Below are 14,801 nucleotides of genomic sequence, written 5' to 3'. Positions count from 1 at the left end.
CCCCCTATGTGTAAATCAATTTTTTCTCTCACAGGCTTTAAAATTCTATCTTTATTCTGTATGTTAGTCATTCTCATTATAATGTGCCTTGGTGTGAGTCTGCTTCAATTTTGTATATTTGAGGTCCTGTAAGCCTCTTGTAGTTGATTTTCCACTTCATTCTTTAGATTTGGGAAGTTTTCTAATATTATCTCATTGAAAAGATTGTACATTACTGCACCTTCGTCTATTCCAATAAATCTTAAATTTGGTCTTTTCATGTTATCCCGTATTTCTTGGAATTTCTGTTCATGGTTTCTTACCATCTTCTCTGTGCAATCAACTTTATTTTCAAGAGTTTATATTTTGTCTTCATTGTCTGAGGATCTGTCTTCCAGTGGTCTAGTCTGTTGATGATACTTTCCATTGAATTATTAATTTGATTATTGTTTCCTTCCTTTCAAGGATTTCTGCTTGATTCCTTTTTATAATATCGGCTTCTTTATTGAAGAAATCTTTCACTTCCTGTATTTTCTCTCCAATACCATCCTTTATTTCAAAGAGCAGGCTAACTATGTATTTTCTAAGCTGACATTTCTTTTACTGCGTTGTCTATGGATTTTATTGTTGAAAAGTCTTGGTTTGTTCGAGGCACTTTGTGCCCTTGTTTTTTCTTGTTGTTTATGTGTCTTCACATCAAGCAGTATGGGGCGAAGGCAGTACAGATTTTACCCTGTAGTCTCATAGTGTCCCTGAAGGCTTCCTCACCTTTAAGGGGGAGACCCAATGCAAACAATATACCACCTTACACCAAATGACTCCTATTAAAGCGTTGACAGTTTTTCACAACAGACACAAATGAAGTGTTTAATTATTATCTATAATATAAACAGTAAGTTTACTAAAAGGGTTTAGCATTTCAAAGGATGGACAATGAGGGAACAGAAGTAGGCAGAACAGCAGGCAACAGGCAATCCGTTGGCCATCTGCATTCTAATGGTGGATGACAGAGGTGGCCATCAAGTGGTAGGTGATGGGTAGGTGAAAGGCAGGTGATGGGCAGGCAAGAGGCGGGAAAATGTGCAAATGGCAGATGACAGGCAGTAGTCAGTGAGCGATCTACACTCAAAAGGCAGACGATATGCTGGCAGACAGCGGGTGATTGTGGCAGACCAATGGGATAAACAGCAGGGACTAGTGAGCAGTGATGACTGCCTCACAGAGAAACAGTATTTCATCTGCTTGAATCCTGAGTTACAGAGCGACAGAGAATGCAGCCTCCCTCTAGTCTGCCATCTTGGATCATCTGGTAAATTCCTTTTTTAAGAGGCCTAGTGTAATGAGAAAAGGAAATAATAGGAATTGCTATAGTTGTGTGTTATGTAGTAATAATAAGCTATATTTGGGATTTGCCTGAATTTGTAAAACTAAAATTAAGGCGCCTGGTGACAAACTTGCTGTGAGGCAGGATGACACTTCTGAACAATGCTGATATGAACTTTTATCTATGATTTGAGTGGGGGCTCCTACTATAGTCGTGTTCTGGTCTTTATCAGTGAAGACCAGAGCATGACTGGGCTGAAAGTCACTACTTAAACCTCTGGACTTTTGGAGCAAACTGTCAGTAGCACCGTGACCAGAGGACTCTACGTCACTCTGTCTTTTGACTGCCCCGGCTGCCGTCCACTCCATCACTGATTGCTGACCGTTGTCACCGAGGCCAGACGACTGGCTACCTCTCCCACAGCGATGACTGCCACCCAGCCTCCGGCTTACTGAACACCCAAGACCAGCCAAAGACATCCGAGGAGCCGAGAGAGGCTACAGCTGAGAAGAATCCCCTCGGTCTTGCTGACGGACTTCTTGGCTAAGAGACATTGCATTGAGTAAGTCCATGGGGATTGGACTCTAGGTGAACAAGAGAGTGAATCTTCACTCTCTTGTGTATTTGTGACTTGCTATTATTAGGAGCTATAAGTTGAGTGTGCATTGCATGAATAAAATCCACTTGTTGGAACCAAACTTGATTCCTGTCTTACTCACTGCTCATGACACCTAGAGAGAGTAAGAAGGGAGGGTAACAAGGATGCCTGGGAGCTGCACCCACTGTTCAGAAAAGAGGACAGTGAAGGGCTCACAGAGTGGGAGTTTTGAAGGAAATCGAGTCTCCTTGGTTTTGCCTCCATTTCCTGTCCCCTTAATCCATTTTTTACCCTCTGAACAGTCCTCAGCAAGCTTTCTTTGTGGGGTCTTGATGTTTTCATTGTCAGGGTGGTTGGAGGTTGTGACGTCATTTCTGTGATAATGGAGAGTCCAGGCCAGCTGGTACAGTGTGACCTGATCTTGAAACAATAGTTTTTATCACAGGGATGTAATGAATTACGGCTGGAGGAGGTTTTGACACCCGCCCCATCCTCCTGGAGCCAGCCTATCAGATAAGGCTTCCGGTGGCTTTCAGGGACCCTTCACGGTTCTTTCCCTGCTCACCCAGTCATGACTGATTAGCAACCTAACATTTCCCCACTAAGGACTTGGATCCTTAAATTTTCTTAGGTATTTGGACATGGATTTAATCTGGTTGCTTCCTGCTGAAAGAAAGCCAACTTGCAAGGAGGGACCCAAAGCCCTTGTTTTCTATGACATGGAAACATGGACAGTTAAGAGTATTTAGTATCTACAGTCCAGACATCCATGGTGGCAGTGGGTTGGTGACTGGATGAGGTGGTGTACATAGGGCAGGGATCATGTTAAGACAACAATAAACAAGATAGCGAAGCATTATTTTTTGAAAACATTTAGTATGAAAGCAATTAGTATTTCAGTCAATCTCTAAACACCTTGAAGACCATAACTCATTAAAGCTTAAGGTAGCCAGGCGTGGTGGTGGACACCTGTAATCCCAGCAGCTTGGGAGGCGGAGGCAGGAGGATCACAAGTCAAAGTCAGCTTTAGCAATTTAGCAAGGCTCTAAGCAACTCAGCAAGACCTGCCTCTAAATTAAATATAAAAAAGGGCTGGGGATATTGCTCAGTGGTAAAGTGTCATTGAATTCAATCTCCCGTACAAAAAAAACAAAAAAAAACAAGGTGGGGTTCATCGTACCATTGATTTGTGAATGGAGGCCATCTAAGACTTTTAAAACTTTAGCAGCATTGTTAGACTTTTATACACATTTAGTTTTTTGTTTTGTTTTGTTTTTTGGTGCTAGGGATTGAACCCAGGGGAAACTGAGCCATATCCCCTGTATCTCCTGCCCTTTTTTTAATATTTTGAGACTGAGCCTCACTAAATTGCTTAGGGCCTCACTAAATTTCTGAGACTGCCCTTGACCTTGCAATCCTCCTGCCTCAGCCTCCCAAGTCGCTGGGATTACAGGAGCACACCACCATGCCTACCCAATAGTTTTTATAATGGCACAGATGTCCCCTGGAGCTGTAGTGACGATATTCAGTGCCATCTGATTTAGTAAAATAGCTTTTTTATTAGCATTACCTATGTTTAGTAGAGGGATCCCCTTAGCCATGTCATCTAGGGCTCTCTTGGTAAAGTTAATTAGGGCTTCCACATGCCACATTCCATCTTTTAGACTAAAGTGAGGACTAAGTATCTGGGCTAGAAAATCATACTAGTGAAAAACAGATCAAGTCTGCTATACAGCAGTCTAGGTAGATTTGTAGGTCCACGAGACCAGGCTCATGTTGACAAAGGGCAGATTTGTGACTCTGGCATTCTTTTGTGATTGTCATTATCAGGCACTCCTGTAACAGAACCCTCACACATCTTATTTCTTAAAACTCGGTCCCTGTTCATCTTAGCCAGCTGACCCTGAGAATATCATTTTATTCTGTAATATAAAACAATGTCAACCACCCGCTACCCCCCCCCCCACATGATACTGGCCACCCTCATGCTTAGGTGACCATTCTGGGTTGTATAAACCAGAGCTTTCTTGACTGAAGCTGTGGACTATCTTATGAAGCTTACTGCAGACCATGTTGATTATTTTCAGGCATGACAACCTTCTTGCTAATGGAGCTCTGATTGTCAAATATGGGCTGGCAATGGGCTCAGTGAAGATGGGTGTGTCCCCCAGTAGGGTTGCCAGATTTAGCAATAAAAATCCAGTTAAAACTGAATTTCAGATAATCAATAGGCAGCTCTGTTCCCCAGGCACTAAGGGAGCACTATGATTAAGCCACATATGAGAGTCCTCCCTCCTTGCCAGTGGGGGATTTGGGAGTGGGCTTAAAACACAGTTGTGACCAATTGGAGCTGAGGGGGCACTTACTGCAGGCTTCTGGGAATATTTTCCTTCCTGATTGAAAATGAGGGACCAGAGCCGTGTGGGAAGTTCTTTGTACTTCCTGCCTTTAATGAACTCTTGAGGATGTGGTGCTGAGGAAAAGCAGAGGTCACTTGTCAGTAGGAGGGGAAAAATCACGAAGCAGACACTGAGCCAGAACTCTGAAATGATAGAACTTCCCAATGAGGCAGCTATGGAATTCTCTTCTCCAGATGCTCTGTTCTGTGAAATAACAGAAGTCCTCACTGTTTGCAAACACTTTCAGTTGGGTGTTCTATTTATGCTGTTGGAAGTAACTGAAAGACACACCTATAATCCCATTGACTCAGAAGGTGGAGGCAGGAGGATCACAAGTATAAGGCCAGCCTAGACAACTGAGTGAGACTCTGTCTCAGAATTTTCAAAAAATTTTAAAAGGTTGGGGATGTGGCTCAGTGGCAAAGTCTCTGGGTTCAACTCCCTGTACCAACAAGGACAACAAAAACAACAATGAAAGAAAGAAAGAAAGAAAGAAAGAAAGAAAGAAAGAAAGAAAGAAAGAAAGAAAGAAAGAAAGAAAGAAAGAAAGAAAGAAAGAAAGAAAGAAAGAAAGAAAGGAGAGAGAGAAAGAAAGAAAAGAAAGAAAGAAAAGAGAGAGAGAGAGAGAGAGAGAGAGGAGAGAGAAAGAAAGAGGAGAGAGAAAGAAAGAAAGAAAAGTCTAAAAATCTAAATGATTCAGCTGTGACAGAATTTTGAGGCTCACTCAACAGGTGTTAAATGACTATGGCTAACAGATCCAGAATTCAATCAAAGAACTTTATCCTACCCAGATAGACAAAATTATTTTATTATAAGATCTACTGGCCTACCAATGTCATAGAGGTCTTTCTCAACTCCTCACACATTAAGAAACACAGAAAGCCAGGCATGGTGGCACAGGCCTGTAATCCTAGTTACTCTGGAGGTTGAGGTAAGAGGATTTCGAGTTCCAAGCCAAGCCTGGCAACTTAGCAAAACCCTGTCTCAAAATACCAAATAAAAAAGGGCTAGGGATGTAGCCCAGTGATAGGTTGTCCTTGGGTTCATTCCCCAGTACTGGAAAATAAAAAGGAAGGACACAGAAACCCTGTAAGGACTTGGAGGGTTGGGGGTAAGTAGGGACCAATTCTTGCCTCCTAGAGTTGAATACCCATTCTTGCTAACAGTTCTCTGTCCTCAATGTCACTGACTTCTTTAGAGAGCTGAAATGGCTGCACAGGAAGAGCTAGCTAGGCCAGCCAATTTTGTAGGACAGATGGATGTGTTTCACAATCATGGGTGTGAGAAGGAAAGTCTTTAGACAGAAGTTGGGGTTAGTGACCCTTAAATATTACTAATATCTATGGCATCTGTGCTGTCACTTTTGGTCACAGTGTGGATCATACCCACAGTTTGTTGGTTTTATTTCTACACATTCTAAAATGAGTAAAAGTTATCACATGTTCAATAGCATAGTTTTAACGTATGACTAATATTTTTATTTTATTTTAAAATGTTCTGCATGGACCTTAAACTCTACTACAGAGCAATAGTAACAAAAATGGCATGGTATAGGCACCAAAATAGACAGGTAGATCAATGGTACAGGATAGAAGACACGGAGACTTACCCTCATAAATACAGTAAGCTCATACTAGACAATGGTGCCAAAAACTTACAAAGGAGAAAAGATAGCCTTTTCAACAAATGGTGCTGGGAAAACTGGAAATCCATATGCAGTAAAATGAAATTAAACCCCTATCTCTCACCCTGTACAAAACTCAACTCAAAATGGATCAAGGATCTAGGAATTAGACCTGAGACCCTTCACCAAATAGAAGAAAAAGTAGGCCCAAATCTCCATCGCGTTGGCTTAGGACCAAGACCCCCATAGAACAAGAAATAAAAGCAAGAATCAATAAATGGGATAGATTCAAACTAAAAAAATTTTTTCTCAGCACAGGAAACAATCAACAATGTGAAAAGAGAGCCTACAAAGTGGGAGAATCTTTTCCACACACACTTCAGACAGAGCATCATCTCCAAAGTTTATAAAGAACTTAAAAAACTTTACACCCAAAATACAAAGAACCCAGTCAATAAATGGGCTAAGGAAATGGGCAGACACTTCACAGAAGAAGATACACAGGTGATCAACAAGTATATGAAAAAGTGCTCATCATCCCTAGTAATTAGAGAAATGCAAATTAAAACCACCCTAAGATTTCATCTAACTCCAATTAAAATGGCTATTATCAAGAACACAAGCTATAATAAGTGTTGGCGTGGATGTGGGGGAAAAGGTACACTCATACATTGCTGGTGGAGTTGCAAATTGGTGCAGCCACTCTGGAAAGCAGTATGGAGATTTCTCAGAAAACTTGGAATGGACCCACCATTTGACCCAGCTAGCCCACTCCTTGGTTTATGCCCAAAGGACTTAAAATCAGCATACTACAGTGATGCAGCCACATCCATATTCATAGCAGTTCAATTCACAATAGCTAGATTGTGGAACCAACCTAGATGCCCTTCAGTTGACGAATGGATAAAGAAACTGTGGTATATATACACAATGGAATATTACTCAGCCATAAAGAAGAATAAAATTATGGCATTTGCTGGTAAATGGATGAAGTTGGAAAATATCATGCTAAGTGAAATAGGCCAAGCCCAAAAACCCAAAGGCTGAATGTTTTCCCTGATAAGTGCAGGACAATATATAATGAGGGAGGATGGTAAGGAGGAAGAGAAGAATGAAGGAACTTTGGATGGTGTAGAGGAAAATGGGGTGGGAGGGGGTGGGGGACAGAAAGATAGTAGAATGAAACAGACAGTATTACCCTATGTATATATATGAGTACATGAGTGGTGTGAATCTACATTGTGTACAACCATAGAAATGAAAAGTTGTACCCCATTTGTGTACAATGAATCAAAATGCAGTCTGTAAAAATAAAAAAGATTTTAATAAAAAAAAGAAAAAATGTTCTGCATGGCTTATATATGCATATGGCATATGTAGAACTCAGATTAAAATGTCTTACTTCCATCTTAGTCTCTCCCCTTCTCCAGAAGACATCCTGGGTATCACTTTCTTATGTATCCTTATGGCTTTTTAAAAAATATTTTTTAAAATAATTTTTTAGTTGTCAATGAGCCTTTATTTTATTTAAACATGGTACTGGGACTCAAATCCAGGGTTTCACACATGCCAGGCAAGCATGCTACCACTGAGCCACAACCCCACCCCCTTCCAAATTGTTGTAGGTATGTATACATGTATGGCTCCATTTTTTTATTTCTATGTGGCACTGGGGATTGAACGTAGGGCCTTATGCAAGCTTGGTTAAGTGTTCTACCACTGAGCCACATTCCCAGCACTACAGCTTCATCTTTAATACAAATGAGAGAATATAAGACACATTGGTCACATCTGGGAGATCCTGACACATTACTGTGTTATAAATGACCTTTTTCTGTGCAAGGGATGCATAGTCTTCTGATGTGGATGTGCTGTAACATATTAGCCCATCTCCTATTGATAGACTGTATACTGGACATTAGTCGTGTTTTGGGGCTGGCCAGATTTGGAACACTTCTAATGTTGGTGGGAAAACTCACTCTCTATTCTCCTTTGAATCTCCACGGACGAGTTGCACTCATGCCATCTCTAAGGCAGAAGTGGACCCCAGAGGAAATGGGCTCTGTGCAGGGCACCCAGTTTGTTGGCAAGGGTGTAGCACAAGCTTATGGCTTTGGGGTCCATAGGAAAACTCCTGCTTCAGAAGAGTCTTTGGTAGTACTGGCACCAACGACAGTCACAGTGGCTGAAAGTTCTTGGAGCTTGTGCATATGGCAGCATGTTGTGCTTGGCCCCAGCACAATGTTCTGGGTGGTTTACTGGTCTGGCTATTTCTGTATGTGGTTTGTGGCTTTATTCATGAGGTTTAGCATTGTGCCTATTCTCCAGCCCTTCCAACAATTATCTTTATAATAAATAACCTTCAACTCATCAATCAGAGCCACTTCTCCTGCTTGCAACCAAGAGCCCAGTCCAAGATAAGCATTTTCTTTTCCTTCTAATTTGATCTTTCTATTCGCAGAAAAAAAAAAAAACTATAATGATTATCCTTCCATATACATCGTGGTGCCTATGTTGGAGTATTCTATGGCATCAAATGCTAAAAATGGAATCACTGCATCAAAAATAATGTGATTTTGATGGCTATTGCTAAGGTGACTTCAATGCAGTACTACTAATTTACACTCCTGTCAAAAATGTGTTCCACACCCTGGCCAAACTTTTTAAAAATTTTGCCAATCTGAGAGGTGAAAATTAAATCTCATGGTGGTTTTATTTGCACTTAACTTTCTAGAGGGTGAACTTTTCTTTGTTGGTACTGAGGATGGAACCCAGAGGCACTTTACCACTGGAGTTATACCCCAGTCATTTTTATTTTTTATTTTGAGAAGGAGTCTCACTAAACTGTTGAGGGTCTTGCTAAATTGCTGAAGCTGGCCTTGATCCTCCTGCCTCAGCTTCCCAGGTCACTGGGATTACAGGTTTGGGCTACCAGGCTTAGTTTAGGGCGTAAAAAGTTCATATATTTAAAGACATTTGGAAGCTGGGGTTGTAACTCAGTGGTAGAGGACTTGCCTAGTACATGTGAGGCACTGGGTTCAATCCTCAGCACCACACAAAAATAAATGAATAAAGTAAAGGTATTGTGTCCATCTATAACTAAAAAAATATTTTAAAAAGACATTTGTATTTTCTATGAACTGTTAATCTTTTTCCTATTTTTTCCTCGAACATTGATCTGTTACTTGATGCTTTGGTGGAACTCTTTGACCATTAAGAAGAGTAGTCTATTCTTTAGTTTTTGTGTAGTCAAATTTCAAAATCACTTACTTTATGACTTCTGAGCTTTAAGTTTAGAAAGGACTTCCCAACCTGGAAATTAAGCATCCTTGAATGTCCTTATTTTCCATCCATATATATATTTTTAAGTAAAGTATCAATTCAGATCTTTTGTTCAGTTATTAATTTTCTTACTGTTGGGTTTCAAGAGCTCTTTGAACACAAATATACTGAACACTCTGAACACAAATCTTCTGATATACAATTTGCAGATATTTTCTCTCGAACTGTGATTTTGCTTTTTATTCTCTGAGAATGTCCTTCACAGAACAAAAGTTTTTCATTTTAATGAAGTTTCATTTATCCATTTTAAAATTGTATATATTGTGTTTTGGTGCCATATCTAAGAACTCTGCCTAACCCAGGTCATAAAAGGCACACTCCTATGTTTTCTTCTAAGAGTTTTACACTAAATTTCATCAGTTTATAATTTGAGAAGTATAGATCAAAGTTACATTTTTTTCATGCATAAGGATGTTCAATTCTTCCAGTACCATTATTGAAAAGATTGCCTATGAAACTGTCATTGCACCTTTGTAAAAAATCAATTGAACACTATGTGAATCTATTTCTGGATTTTCTATTCTGTTCCATTGATTTATGTGTCTAGCCTTTTGCTAATGCTACTCTGTATCTTTCTTTCAGGGGATGGGGGACCAGGAATTGAATTCAGGGGCACTTGACCACTGAGTCATAACCCCGCACCTATTTTGTATTTTCTTTGGAGACAGAGTCTCGCTGAGTTGCTTTGTACCTCACTTTTGCCAAGACTGGTTTTGAACTCTTGATCCTCCTGTCTCAGCCTCCCAAGCCACTGGGATTGCAGGCGTGCACCACCATGCCACGACTACGCTGTATCTTCATAGGTTGTCTTAAAATTAGATAGTGTGGATCCTTAACTTTATTCTTTTCAAAAGTATTTCAGCTATTGGAGTTCTTTTTTCTATAAAAATTTCAAAATCAGTTTTTCTCTTTCTACAAAAATCCTGTTGGCATTTTTATTGGGATTGCAAATGCAGTACTAGAGTATCTGGGGATTTACAGTCAACAGGCCAGGTGAGGGAAAAATAGGATTAGTAAGAGGAACTTGGTCAGGTGTTAGAAGCTGGGGAAAAAGGAATTTGACAGAATATTAAGGGTGAGAGATTTTTGCTGTTATTAGCTTAGCAGAATTCTTGCTAACACTAAGCTAGCAGGCCAAGGATGAGGCCTAATCAAGAAAAGGGTTCAGAAGAGCCTAAGGAAGTATGGTCAAGGAGGGAGCCTTGTCACAGGAATATTTAAAACAAAATCATAATGAGATACTATCCCAGGCCTATTAGAAGAGCTAAACAATGAGACACCATTACACAACTGTTAGAATAGCTAAACTGCAAAACATTGAGAACAATAATAAGGATGTGGAGAAATCACTGGTGGGAATGCAAAATGGTGCTTTGGAAAACAGTTTGGCAATTTCTTACAAAATTAAATGTCCTCCTGCCATATAATTCAGCAATCACCCTCCCTGGTATTTAACCAAAGGAGTTGAAAACTTACCTTCACACAAAAGCTTAACACTTTTTTTTTTCTTTTTGAGGTACTGGGGATAACCCAGGAGTGCTTTGTCACTGAACTACATTCCCAGACTTTTTTTATTTTTTATTTTGAGACAGGGTCCCACTAAGTTGCCAGGCTGACCTGGAACCTAAGATCCCCCTGCCTCAGCCTCTCTCGTAGTAGGGATCACAGGCACCACCACGCCTGGCTACACACAGATACTTACAGCAACTTTATTCATAATTGCCCAAACTCAGAAACAGCCAATGTATTCCATAGTAGAAGATGGATAAATGATCTGTGGTAACCCAAACAATGGAATATTATTCATAATAAAGAGAAATGTGCTTTCAAGTCACAAAAAGACATGGAGGAAATTCAAAAGTATATTGCTAAGTGAAAGAAGTCAATCTGAAAAGGCCACATACTGATGATTACAACGATGTAACATTCTGGAAAAGACAAAACTATGAGACAGTCAGAAGATCAGTGGTTCTGTACGGGGAGCAGTAGCGCACGTCTGTAATTCCAGCGAATGAGGTAGAAGGGTTACTAGTTCCATCAGTCTCAGCAACTTAGTGAGGCCTGGTCTCAAAATAAAAAATAAAAAGGGTTGGGGATGGAGTTCAGAGGTAGAACACCCCTGCGTTTCATCCCGAGTGCAAAGAAAGATCTAGTAATGGTAGTTACTTGGCAAAACCCATGTATAACAAACATATAAACCCTAATATAAACAAAACGAAATCATAACGAGATTTTGACATTTAGTTAATAACAATATATCAACATCTATTGGTCAGTTGTAACACATAAGCCACACTAATACAGGGTGTAAATAATCGGGGATTTGTGCTCAGGGAGGAAGCGTGTCTGGCAACTCTGTACTTTCTGATTTTTTGGGGGGTGGGGGGTAAACCTAAAACTGCTCTAAAAATAAAAAAAAACCAACAACAGTTAGAACTAACCACTATAACCCCTAGGATAAAAACAATGGACTAAATAATGACAAAAATATAGAGGAAACAGAAACTCCCATACATTGCTGGTGGGAATGTAAAATTTGCAGCCACTATAGAAAAACATCTTGGTCATGATCCAGAACAGACAGACTTGAGCTGTGGGAAAGTAAGGTTCAAGTAATAATTCTATGAACGAGGCCCACTGTGCTGACCCCCATGTGCATTTTTTTTTAAGCAATGTACTTGCAACCCTACTTGGCTTAAGTTGACAGGATATGTCACATTCCTCCCCAAACTACATTATCCTTGGGAGGAATACAGGCCCCAAATGTGAAATGCTGATAAGAACACAAGTTACCCTGAAGGGGGACACTTTTGTGACCCTTACACAAAACAGATTGCAGAACTCATAAAGATAAGGATAATTTCCCCCTTAATCATAAAATCTGTAAGAACAGGTTCCAGTTAGAACTGGTCAGTATGGGCCAAAACGACCGAGAGTGTCTCCACCAGCAGTGAAGACTTGAAAGTCTGATGTCATCTGCCATCAATCAGAAGTCAAGAGGTGGACCTGGCTGGGGTTCTCTAGAAACTTCCCCTTGATCCCAGTAAAACTGGAGGCAGGAAGGGTGATATAAAACTCAGGCCTTCCAGGAAACTGAGGCAACACAAAGACACCACTTCAAACTCCAATTCTTGTGATCAAGTTAGAAAGATTTCAGACATGTTGCTCAGAGTAACAGAAATGAGTTTATTAAAGGAATAGGAAAAGGGAAAGGGGACACTCTCAAGGGAGGCAATGTGTCCTCTTGGGGAGCAGAGGGACAGTGTGCCTTTCCTGCACTCCAGTTTTATTGGGGATCCCAGAGAAGTTTCCAGAAAGTCCTGCCTAGGTTCACCTCTTGAATTTTGACTGACCACAGGAAGACATCTGACTTTCACGTCTCACTGCCATGACAACTCTAGGTCACCTTGGCCCATGCTGACAAGTTTTAATAGGATTTTTTTAATTGGATTCTTAACCATACATTTTTACAGATTTAATGATTAGGAGGAACTATCCCTATCTCCCTAAGTTTTAGGATCTGTTCACAAAGTCTCCCACTTCAGGGTAACTTGGGCTCCTCTTATAGTTGTTATTTTGGGCCTTTATTTCTTCTGCAGATAACAGGTAGTTTGCTGAGGAATGTGACTATCTGGTCCACTTAGGCCAGGCAGGGCTGCAGATAAATTGTTTCTTGGAAAAGAAAGCCTGTGGGGGTGAGCACAATGGGCCCATTTTATAGAATTATCCTCTTAAACTTGTGTTTCCACCATTCATGCCTTTTTGTTCCCTAACAGGGCATGCTGTCCACCTCTCCTCTCTGAGAGTACCTACTCTGTCCCTTGAAAGTGTCTCCTTTCCCCCTTTCCTACCCCAACTAATAAACTCATTCCTGTTACTCTGAGTGACATGTTTGAAATCTTTCTGGCATAATTGCAAGAATCGGGTTTGAAGAGAGGGTCTCGATGACTGCCTCAGCCTCCCAACAGACTGGTACCCTGTAATAGTAATTCCTCAAAAAAGCTAAACATAGAGTTACCATGTAACCCAGCACTAGTAATCCTAGATGAAATGGAAACATGTCCACACAAAAACTTGTACACAAATATTCATTGCAGCATTATTCATTCACAATGCCCAAAAGTCCAGCAAGTAAGGACCGGATAAACAAAATGTGGTGTGCTCATACACTGGGCTATTATTTGGAGATATATGATGCAACATACAGTGTAATACAAAGCTGCTCTCCCCGCCCTTTCCGGTGTAGCCATTTTCCACGCCTCCTAACCACTTGTCAATCTGTGAACATCCTAGCTAGCTATTGGTTCATCACTCAGCTTGCAAGTATCCTTCTCCATTACTGGTCCCCTGTTAGCCCTGCGGGATTCTTAGAGATAGCTTCACCGCCATCTTTTTCTCTTTTGCTTTTCTCTCCCCCTGACTTGCTTTCTTTCTCCTCCTCACTTTCCACTCTTTCTAGCATGCCCTTTCTCTTTTCTTTCTCTTTTTCTCTCATTTTCTCTCTTACCCTGCAGGGAGACACTCTGTTTGCTTAATAAACTCCCTTATGTGATTTCCTATGTCCTGCGTGGTTTTCATGGGATTCCTCACATACAGCATGCAAGATCTCAGAAACATTATCCTAAGCGGAACAAGTCAGGCAAAGAGAATTACATTGTGTTTGATTCCATTTCTATGACTTACTCAGAATAGCAATCCATAGTCAGAAGATAGAGCCCCAGCCTGTAGTGTCCATAGGGAGCACCTTACTCTTTCCAGCCAGGGTGCTCAGCAGAGGCCTGGTGGGGAGCCTGAACTTATCCTCCTCCCCAAGCTGATGAGATGTTTTCCCAGAGTGTCAACAGGGGCTCTGTGGGGACCCTGGACTTCTACTCCAACATGATAACTGCAAAGTGATTACAATTTATGTACAACTGCAAACACAGTTTTGCAGGCAAGGGACAAAAAATACCCAACCAATTCTTGGCAAATATGCAACTCAAGGGTGGGAGCCATCTGTGTGTAATTGCTTCAGAGAGTAGCCTTTGAGCTGGGATTTTAGCGGGCTCTGGCCCCCACTAGTACATTTTGCTGAGGTCATTAAGTAGAGGTTGGTTAGGCTTGCTATTGCATTTCCGCCTGTAAAAATGCAAGTTAGATGGGCTTTTTGCATCTGCTTGCTATTTGATTATATGCCTATCTGAAGAACACTGGGGAGCCTGCCATGTGCACCATCCATACTTTGGATATTGGGGACCCCTAGTGGACAAGTCAGACAGAGTGTGGGTTCTTCAAAATTCCCTGTCAGAGTCAAATGGTGTTCTCAAAGGAGAATGAACAGAGAGCCACTCAGGGTGGATACCCACATCACCCAGGAGTAGTTTCTAGGCTGTCGTCACCTAAAAAAAAACAAATTGATCTAAAAACTTATTGCAGTTCTAACCAAATCTTTCAAGGATTTTTTTTTTTTTTTTTTTTTTTTGCGGTGCTGGGGATGCAGCCCAGGGCCTTGTGCTTGCAAGGCAGGCACTCTACCAACTGAGCTATATCCCCAGC

Source organism: Sciurus vulgaris (genome assembly GCF_902686455.1).
Source record: "Sciurus vulgaris genome assembly, chromosome: 14".
NCBI lineage: Eukaryota > Metazoa > Chordata > Mammalia > Rodentia > Sciuridae > Sciurus > Sciurus vulgaris.
This window is presented reverse-complemented; position numbering follows the sequence as displayed.